Here is a 10151-nt window from a genome sequence, read left to right as displayed (position 1 = left end):
GGTACTTATAAGATAAAGGTGTCAGTTACAACATCCATTGGAGGATCTTAGCCAAGTGTAAGCCCTACACCAATGGCAGTGGAAAGTGCAGTATTTGTGATATGGAAAGATGACTCATCTGGAAAAGCAGCTTAGACCCCCACCACATGTCTAAATTCAAGAACTGAACTTTTTGGTTCATATCCATATATGGCTAAATATTTGTTACATTTTTGGTCCCCCCCAAGATCACAGATAGAACCTGCTTTTTATATTGTGTCCATGTACAAGCATTTTATCTGCCTATACTTTTTATATATTCTTTAGTTATCGTTTTTACATATTTATGGATATATTTTTATTGCTTTAAATATTTTTAGATATTTTTTCTGTATGCATTTTCCTTGTGCATATGCGTGTATAGACGTGTATATGAACTTTTGTGTGTGTGTGTGTGTGTGTGTGCGTGCGTGCGTGTGCGTGTGTGCGGGTATGTGTATATGTACATGTATATGTACATGTGTATGCTTGCATATATATGTGGGTGTACATGCATGTCTTACGCGAGTGTGAGTGAGTATATGCATATATAGCATGTGCGTATTTTTAGACAGCGCGTATGGGTATGTGCACGTGTGTGTGTGTGTGCGTGCGCGCGTGTGTATGTGGATATCTATACGTGTACATGCATGGTTGCATATATATGTGCATCTATTGGCGCATGTATGTGTTTCATGCGAGTGTGAGTGAGCATAATGCATATATGCACATGTACGTGGGTGTACATGCGCGCATGTGTATGTATGTACATGCGCGCATACGCAATTGGTATGAGCATTTTTACTTTGTACTTCCTCCCCTTCGGTTTTTTTCCCTTATTTAACAGTTATTTTTATATGCCGGAGCAGGTTTCCGCCCCGACTTGGAGTCTTATTATGGCAACCGAATAATTGTGACATATTATATTACACACACACACACACACACACACACACACACACACACACACACACACACACACACACACACACATATATATATATATATATATATATATACACATATAAGAGAGATGACTTGTAAGTGGACATCCATTATGCTAGAAGATCCGCTATGGTCTTACCACTAAGAAAGGAATGTTCTCAAGAAAATTTAGCAAACGCTAAATTTTCTTGAGAACATTCCTTTCTTAGTGGTAAGACCATAGTGGATCTTCTTCTAGCATAATAGATGTCCACTTACAGGTCATCCCTCTTATATGTATGTAATATAATTTTTTCTGAAACTTCAGATTTTTCAATATGCTAGAGAACTGGTTTTAAATTGATATTTATCAAATTAATATTCAAATTTTTCACCCTTGTTATTTTAAGTTATATATATGGAAAAAATCATTGGCTTAAGTTAGAGGAACAAGAACAGCATACAGAAATCTGGCCTGAATTTTGAAACAGAAAGGACTCATCTGAAGATATCTAATATCGGATAAGAATTTAACACCGGGCGACGTATTAAGACAACAACCCAATAGTGTAACCTAAATAGGAGTATGTATGTATGTATGTCGTGTACGTTGTACAGGTTAAATACTCAGAGCTGCTATACCCATGAATTATCCGCATTTCGTTTTTCTACAAACCTTCACGAGTTATGTGGCATAGATTAAAATATATATAGTAAAAAAAAAAGATGCAGCCAATACACCTAGTAAAGTTGTTGACGTTAAGAAGAGCATCCAGCCGTACCTATCATGCCTAAGCAGACACAGGAGCTCAACTAAGTCTTCTGGTTCATTGAATCTTATTAAAATCACCTAACCCATGCTAGAGTACGTACGCCACCCTGTGAAATCTAGTATCCCTGCCGTAAGGCTTTACTCCCACACACGCCAGCTTAATTTAATTCGTCCTTAGTCGAAAGACACCTGTTGTTATGTCCTGTTATTTATATTTGTGTAACTTTATCCGTTTTTTCCGTCCTTGTTTTCGTATACTTTCGCTGCTTTCTTCCAAGGAATCTAATGCTCTTAGCTTATTTTTCCTTGGGGCTGGCCAGATTGGAGCAATCTCGAGTATAACCAGCCGAAATTGCAAAGATAATCTGGAACTCGACTGAGGAAAGAAAACTCCGAATGACCTGTCCTTGTTTTCTTTGTATCGTCTGTCTGGATGTTACGCGTTCTTGTCCCATTTTGTATATTTTTATATACATATATAGCGGTGTACGTACACTTTGGTCTCCCTCTCTCTCTCTCTCTCTCTCTCGCCCTTTCTATATATATATATTCACAGTATGCCAAGCGTCCACATAGATTCTTTGCTGCTGATTTTATATGACAATATTAAACTGATATTATTTTAGAAGTATTGGACAGTCAGTCTCATATATTTACTCTGTGTTTCTCCCTTACTTCATCACACACACTCAGTCTCTCCCCCCCACTCTCTATATATTATTTTATTCTTTTATTTGTTTCAGTCATTTGGTTGTGGCCATGCTGGAGCACCGCCTTTAGTCAAACAAATCGATTCCAGGACTTATTCTTTGTAAGCCTAGTACTTATTCTATCCATCTCTTTTGTCGAACTGCTAATTTACGGGGACGTAAAATCGGTTGTCAAGCGATGGTGGAAGGACAAACACAGACACACAAACATATATATATATATATATATATATATATATATATATATAATATATAGTTAATCCAAACAAGAAAACACAAAAAAAACACAACAACGCGAGGACGTGGAACAAATATAGTATTATTGGACGCTCAGGAAAGAAGGGAAGAAGGAGGGTTCAACGTTTCGAGCCGAGCTCTTCGTCGGAAACATAGGAGAAGGAAAGATCCCGAGAAGGAAGACAGAGGAAAAAAATCGCCAACGGTACACACGAGGTAACATTTATATATATATATATATATGTTGTGGTGTGTGTATATATATATATATATATATATATATATATATATATATATATATTATATATATATATATACACGCACCGCACACACTCACACATACACACACATCTGTTGCGTTACCAACCCTGTCTCCACTCTTTTGGCTTTAAAAACCTACTTTGCTCTGTTATCGTAAACTTCCGCCTTTCACCATGTATACTTCGTAAACACCAGTCGTTTTTTTCTCCATCTCCTGTTGCCCGCTTTGGGATTTTTCTTTCCTCTCTCTTCCTTCTTTATGTTTCCGACGAAGAGCTCCGCTCGAAACGTCATACCTTCCTGCTTCCATATTTCCTGAGCGCCTATTAATAATAATACTGTAATTGTTCCACTGTTGTTGTTTTTTTTGTTTTCCCGTTTGGATTAAAATTATATATATGTATATATATATATATGTATATATATATATGTATATATATATATATATATATATAATATATATATATATATATATATATATATATATATATATATGTTATATAGTTATATATATACATATATATAATTGAGATTCATTTGAATTAGGTATTTAAGTCGACGCACCAAGTCAGTCCGGTATTATCTGCACAGCTCGAAAGTGAATAAAATCAAAATAAGCAACTAAGCAACAGGATATGATGTAGTATTGTAGTCCGACCGTTTCAAGTTGTTCCGTTTAATTACAGTCGTACTGTATTACTACTTCATATCCAGTTGCTTATTTTGATTATATATGTATGTGTGTGCATGTGTGTGCGCGTGCGCGTCTGTGGTGTCTTGACAACAGATGTTACTTTTTTATGTCGTCATTCCACAAAGGGATGCATAGAATATCTATGAAATTTGAAAACAATTAGGGGTGAATATGTTTGGCTAAAATTCCTTGAATGCGATATCCTAGCATGGCCGCAGTTCAATGACTGAAACAAGAAAAAGATAACAGGTATCGGCATGTAGTTAATTTGCAGAATTGAATTCAAATAAGAATAATATTGATGAAATTTTTGTGTATAGTGCTCAGGTGTACTACAACTCTTCGAAGGTGCATGTACAGTACATGGAATTATGTACAAAAGTCAGAAAGTGAACGGTGTATGAGTCATGATATACATGTGTGCATGCGTATGGAGTGGGGGGGGATATCAGGTGTAGTGTTGGCGAATTTCAGGAAGCATGGAGGTTTTAAAGGATGCAATGTCTTGGCAACTAACAACTGATGCAGATAGTTTGTTCCATGCTTCAGCAAGTCTAAGTGTAAAAAATGTTTCCGAAAATCAGGGGAGCTGTTCTGTTTCCTATCTTTGTAGACATATACATGTATGTCAGATTTGTGGAGCTCAAAAAGGTGTTCGAGGTGGTTGTAGGCGCGATAGTTAATAATTTTGTGGGTGTTTACTAAGTCAGTTGCTAGACGTCGGAGCTTCAATGTACCTATGCCCAGGGAAGCAAGGCGTTCAGAGCATGGTAGATGCCTGGTGGAGGGTATTCGCTTGGCTGCACGTATCTGAATAGTTTCCAGGAAGTCAATGTCCTGAGTATGATAGGGGTTCCAGACTGGTAATGCAGTCCTATAACCATAAACAGCTTTATATAGATAGCTGGAGAGCGGCTGTTCCACTGTAATTACAGCGAAGCGTATGGGATGATCTTAGTTGAAAATATATCAGCTTCAAAAATATCAAAATGGTTCTCAAGGAGAAAATCGTTAGTCATTTGTGTGAAAACTTTTAGCGCCACTGGTATGGAATAGAAGGGTACCATGTGGCATAATTGGGCATTCTACAACACTGTATAATTTATTTGAAATAAGATATTTCTTTCATTTTTGCTGGATGTTGTGAATTTCCAACCATCATCGAAATTTGTAGCACTTATATCATTTTTAAGAACATTACTGGCATAAACGAATTGATAAATTAAAATTCAGTAAGCACTTCTACAGAGCTCAAGGAATGCCCTGAGTTACTTCCCTTATTTAACACTCTTCCGTGTGTTTTCTTTCTCGTTACATTATACTAAGGAACAATGTTATGCAGTAATTATTTGGTATAATCGGTTTAATATTTCACTGGAGTAATATCTTACTACTTACAGAAAGAGAAAAAGAAAAGTCAGCAATAACTGATAGGATTTGAACCATAAATAATAACGTAGCACGTCCAATACGGAACCCATTCCGGTAATCAGTGTTCGTGCAAAGCTTTTGGAGTTACTTCCCTTACATTAAGAAATCACCCTGTTTCTCTGTTTTCGTTCGTTTATTTATTTGTATTAATATTTCCGTTGCACAAGGTACTAGACTTCATATTTTGGGTGGAGGAGTTGTGATGTTTCACTCTCACTAAAGGCATTAGTGACAAAAATGAAACGAAATGGTCACAACCATGAATTGTACATCGCCTGTTGAACACTTTCCACCAGGATCACACGTTTACGCTGATCACGTGGGATGTTGACAAATAATATTGATTCCCAAAGTCAACACTAGATTTGTAGCATTGTTGGGTAATCGATTAGATAAATTCAACATATGTTTCAATTATTAACCAGACACCGGGTCACAAATATAGGCTACGGGTATAGTCGTTTAAACCGGCATCAAATGAGCTTTGGACTCAGAACAGAGAGAGAGAGAGAGAGAGAGAGAGAGAGAGAGAGAGAGAGAGAGAGAGAGAGAGAGAGAGTATTTCTTTATTCACCATAAGGTTGAGAAAAAGAGGGGACAAAACAAACGTTGGGGTCAGGGTATCGAATGAGACGAAACATATGAATAAACAAACAATTAAAATATATACAATTAAATGAGAGAGAGAGAGGAGAGAGAGAGAGAGAGAGAGAGAGAGAGAGAGAGAGAGAGAGAGAGAGAGAAACTGCTTTTATTTTGTTTAGTTCCAGGTCATCCTAATTCATCAGACAGATATGATCAAAGGCGTTCCAACCATGAGTGCCTTGTGTTTTATGCATATATAGGACTACATTATAGGTCGGTAGGGACTGATTCGAGGGGAAAAAATCAAATGATTACCTAGTGGCTCACTTGTTGACACAAGGTGGTCTACAATAACTACCAACATCGTCAACATCGTCAACCATAGTGTCCTATCGTATATATACAACTCGCGGACTCGCGGTCGTAGGATCGCGGTTTCGATTCCCAGACCGGGCGTTGTGAGTGTTTATTGAGCAAAAACACCTAAAGCTCCACGAGGCTCCGGCAGGGATGGTGGTGATCCCTGCTGTACTCTTTCACCACAACTTTCTCTCACTCTTACTTCCTGTTTCTGTTGTACCTGTATTTCAAAGGGCCAGCCTTGTCACTCTCTGTGTCACGCTGAATATCCCCGAGAACTACGTTGAGGGTACACGTGTCTGTGGAGTGCTCAGCCACTTACACGTTAATTTCACGAGCAGGCTGTTCCGTTGATTCGGATCAACCGGAACCCTCATCGTCGTAACCGACGGAGTGCTTCCATCCATATACAAATACTCGAGAAAATGACGAGGTCCTTTCAAGATTACTCGGTTAGCCAGAAAGAGCAGCTAAATCACCCCCAAATCATGCTCTACCATGGAAGGAAGGGCATATTGGTAATGTTGTTTGTCATATAGTGTCACAAGTATGATAGTCATAGCCAGAATGCAATCGATCTCCTTCTCATTGACATTCCACCCGGAATTAAACAGCAGCAACAGAAACAGCATCACTCTTAAAAGCAATAAGGGTGTTTGAATGAGAGTGCTTGTATATAGTGAAGGAGCCTGTTACATTCTAGTGTTTTGAGAATAAAGGGATACATTCTAGTGTTTTGAAAATAAAGGGATACATTCTAGTATTTTGAAAATAAAGGGATACATTCTAGTGTTTTGAGAATAAAGGGATACATTCTAGTGTTTTGAAAATAAAGGGATACATTCTAGTGTTTTGAAAATAAAGGGATACATTCTAGTGTTTTGAAAATAAAGGGATACATTCTAGTGTTTTGAAAATAAGGGATACATTCTAGTGTTTTGAAAATAAAGGGATACATTCTAGTGTTTTGAAAATAAAGGGATACATTCTAGTGTTTTGAAAATAAAGGGATACATTCTAGTGTTTTGAAAATAAAGGGATACATTCTAGTGTTTTGAAAATAAAGGATACATTCTAGTATTTTGAAAATAAAGGGATACATTCTAGTGTTTTGAAAATAAAGGATACATTCTAGTGTTTTGAGAATAAAGGGATACATTCTAGTGTTTTGAAAATAAAGGGATACATTCTAGTGTTTTGAAAATAAAGGGATACATTCTAGTGTTTTGAAAATAAAGGGATACATTCTAGTGTTTTGAAAATAAAGGGATACATTCTAGTGTTTTGAAAATAAAGGGATACATTCTAGTGTTTTGAAAATAAAGGGATACATTCTAGTGTTTTGAAAATAAAGGGATACATTCTAGTGTTTTGAAAATAAAGGGATACATTCTAGTGTTTTGAAAATAAAGGGATACATTCTAGTGTTTTGAAAATAAAGGGATACATTCTAGTATTTTGAAAATAAAGGGATACATTCTAGTGTTTTGAAAATAAAGGGATACATTCTAGTATTTTGAAAATAAAGGGATACATTCTAGTGTTTTGAAAATAAAGGGATACATTCTAGTGTTTTGAAAATAAAGGGATACATTCTAGTATTTTGAAAATAAAGGGATACATTCTAGTGTTTTGAGAATAAAGGGATACATTCTAGTGTTTTGAAAATAAAGGGATACATTCTAGTGTTTTGAAAATAAAGGGATACTGTATTGCATTAAAAAAATGACACGTAATGCTGAAGAGACGGTCCTTGATTAGAAGTCTGTTCACTCACGGTCTTATTTCTCATTAGGTCAGCCTGGTGAAAGATAAAAATACTAGTCGTTTGTTGTAAAGACTTCAGAGTGATCTCCCTTTATTTAAAAATAATTTCTTCCTCGGGTTTTTCTGTCTTTCTTCCCTACACCTTGCCACTTCCTAATTATGTAATTAAACAAGCTTTGGTGAATACTTTTTGTAAAAAGAATTTTTCCTTCTCAAATATAATATTAAAAATAAAAAAACTTATTTAAAATTTTTTGTTCACTTCAGATATTTTCTCTTTAATTTGCCCACCCACCCACCAAACAAGGTTTTTTAAATTACAAGACTTAAGTGAAAACTGCCTATTACGAGCATGGATAACGCCATTAAACGAGTATTGTTATCAAAACTAGCGGGTCCTGAATTCTTTATATAAAATAAATTAAAAATTATCCACTTATTACAATCAAAGCATCAAATATAATCATCGAAATTTTCAAGTAAACTGCAACACAACTATTATAATCATTATAGAGATCAAAAGATAATCGCGCTAGCTACAGAGTCGAGGTAGGTGTGCGGTGATGGTGATAACGACAGTCATATGTTGGCGTTGGGAGCGGAGATACAGGTGTATTAAGTTTGGTCGGTGTTGCTGGCGGTGTTGTACATACTTTATGGAGGAAGTCGTTTAGCAAAACCACAGAGAATGTTATTAAATGGTTATTAATAATGTTAGTGGGTGGCAAACACAATGTAAAACGAAGTTAGTACACAGTTGCGAATATCGTAGAAGACAGAAAATAATTTATCCTCTCATTGTATTACATTTAAATTTGTTTATATTTCTAAACTACTCAGGTTTTATGCTCTATAGATCAGTCCTATTTTTTTTAATGTATGAATATATTTCAAATTTTATAGAAATTAACAATTCGATTCATCGAGCATGATATCTAAATGTTTTTCAAATATAAGCATGTTTAAACATTGAAATAATAAAGGAATTGTTTTCATTGTCTATGGTATTTGAAACTGCCGACTGACTTTTTAAAAGAGAAAAATTTTAAATGAGGAATTTTGATAACTCCTGCATAATATTCATGGCCCATTATCATTTCAAGACAGTTGCTTTATATGTCTAGGAAATATACCACAAGGCTTGCCAGAGAAAATGTTTCTCAGAAGATGATGCAAGGCTGGAACAGTACTTTGGAAGTGGTGCATTCTCTGAGCAAGGTGAGAAGTCACTTTGCTATCATTTTCAGTGGCTGCTCATCATTCAATCTTCAATAACACAAACATGAATTAACCAGAGAGCATGATAAAGTTCATAATGTATCAAGTACACCAAGAGTAAAATAAACCCACATCTAGAGTTTGCATCTTCGATGTACAACCAAGCACCTCATTGAGAATACTACACACTTCGTGGATGGCGAGGCTCTTGAGCAGCATGGATGATCACCTTCAGTAACAAACAGGAGCTGCAACTCTTTTTCGAGAGATTCTTCGGGAAACCAGCTATGGCATTTAATAATTGGAAAAGGTTGTCACTAAAATGAATTAGTTTAGGTTCAAGATGCAAAAAGCTTATATTAGGATCAAATAATCGTGATGCTTGATCCCAGAGAAATAGTTTCTTTTGATGCTTTTTAAATAAACTTAAATTTAATAAAAGAGCCTTCAATAAAGCAGACTGCAGAGACTGCATCTGAATTGCTGCAACCTGACTCACAGGTAGAATTGTTCATTCTGACCTTAAACTACCTGTTAACCTCATCGATAATGACAGTACTGCGTGTTGTGTGAAATATTGGCAAAGGATCTAGACAGCTGTTCTGAAGCAAACCAACCTGAAAGCATGAGATGAGTATAAAATGGCTCACAAACTTGCATTTGACACTCTTGATCGCACGTTAGAAGATCTCAGACTCTACAGGTCATCGACAGAGTCACAGCTTTGCTTTCTAACGATTTTAGGTAAACTCTGCCAGTCACATCAAGCAGTATATCTTATAGAACGCAGAGTATTCGTGAAATGAAAACGACTTTATTGGCACAATAAGTCATAATGGTTGCTTCGATACACAAATGGTATGGGAGTTTTGTCAGCTATTCTTGCATTGTTAAAGAGTTTCTGGTGCATCTAAATTTTGCAGTGACTTAATGGGTGTTCCTTCTTTTAGTTGCGGATAACGAGAAGGGCTAGCGGTAGGCTGAAGAGAATTGCGGAACTTTGTGGATAACTGGCAGAAGCGTTAACGTCAACTGCAATTTGATCTGGCAACGCGTCAAGATTATGCTGGTGTCTGTTGAAAAATAATGACATTTATATTCTGCAAAATGTCATTTCGGGCAGCTTGAACGGCACGTTCACAAATCCACTCATAGTTTCTGTAATCGTATGAGA

The sequence above is a fragment of the Octopus sinensis genome, linkage group LG1 (assembly GCF_006345805.1).
Source record: "Octopus sinensis linkage group LG1, ASM634580v1, whole genome shotgun sequence".
NCBI classification, from domain to species: Eukaryota; Metazoa; Mollusca; class Cephalopoda; order Octopoda; family Octopodidae; genus Octopus; species Octopus sinensis.
This window is presented reverse-complemented; position numbering follows the sequence as displayed.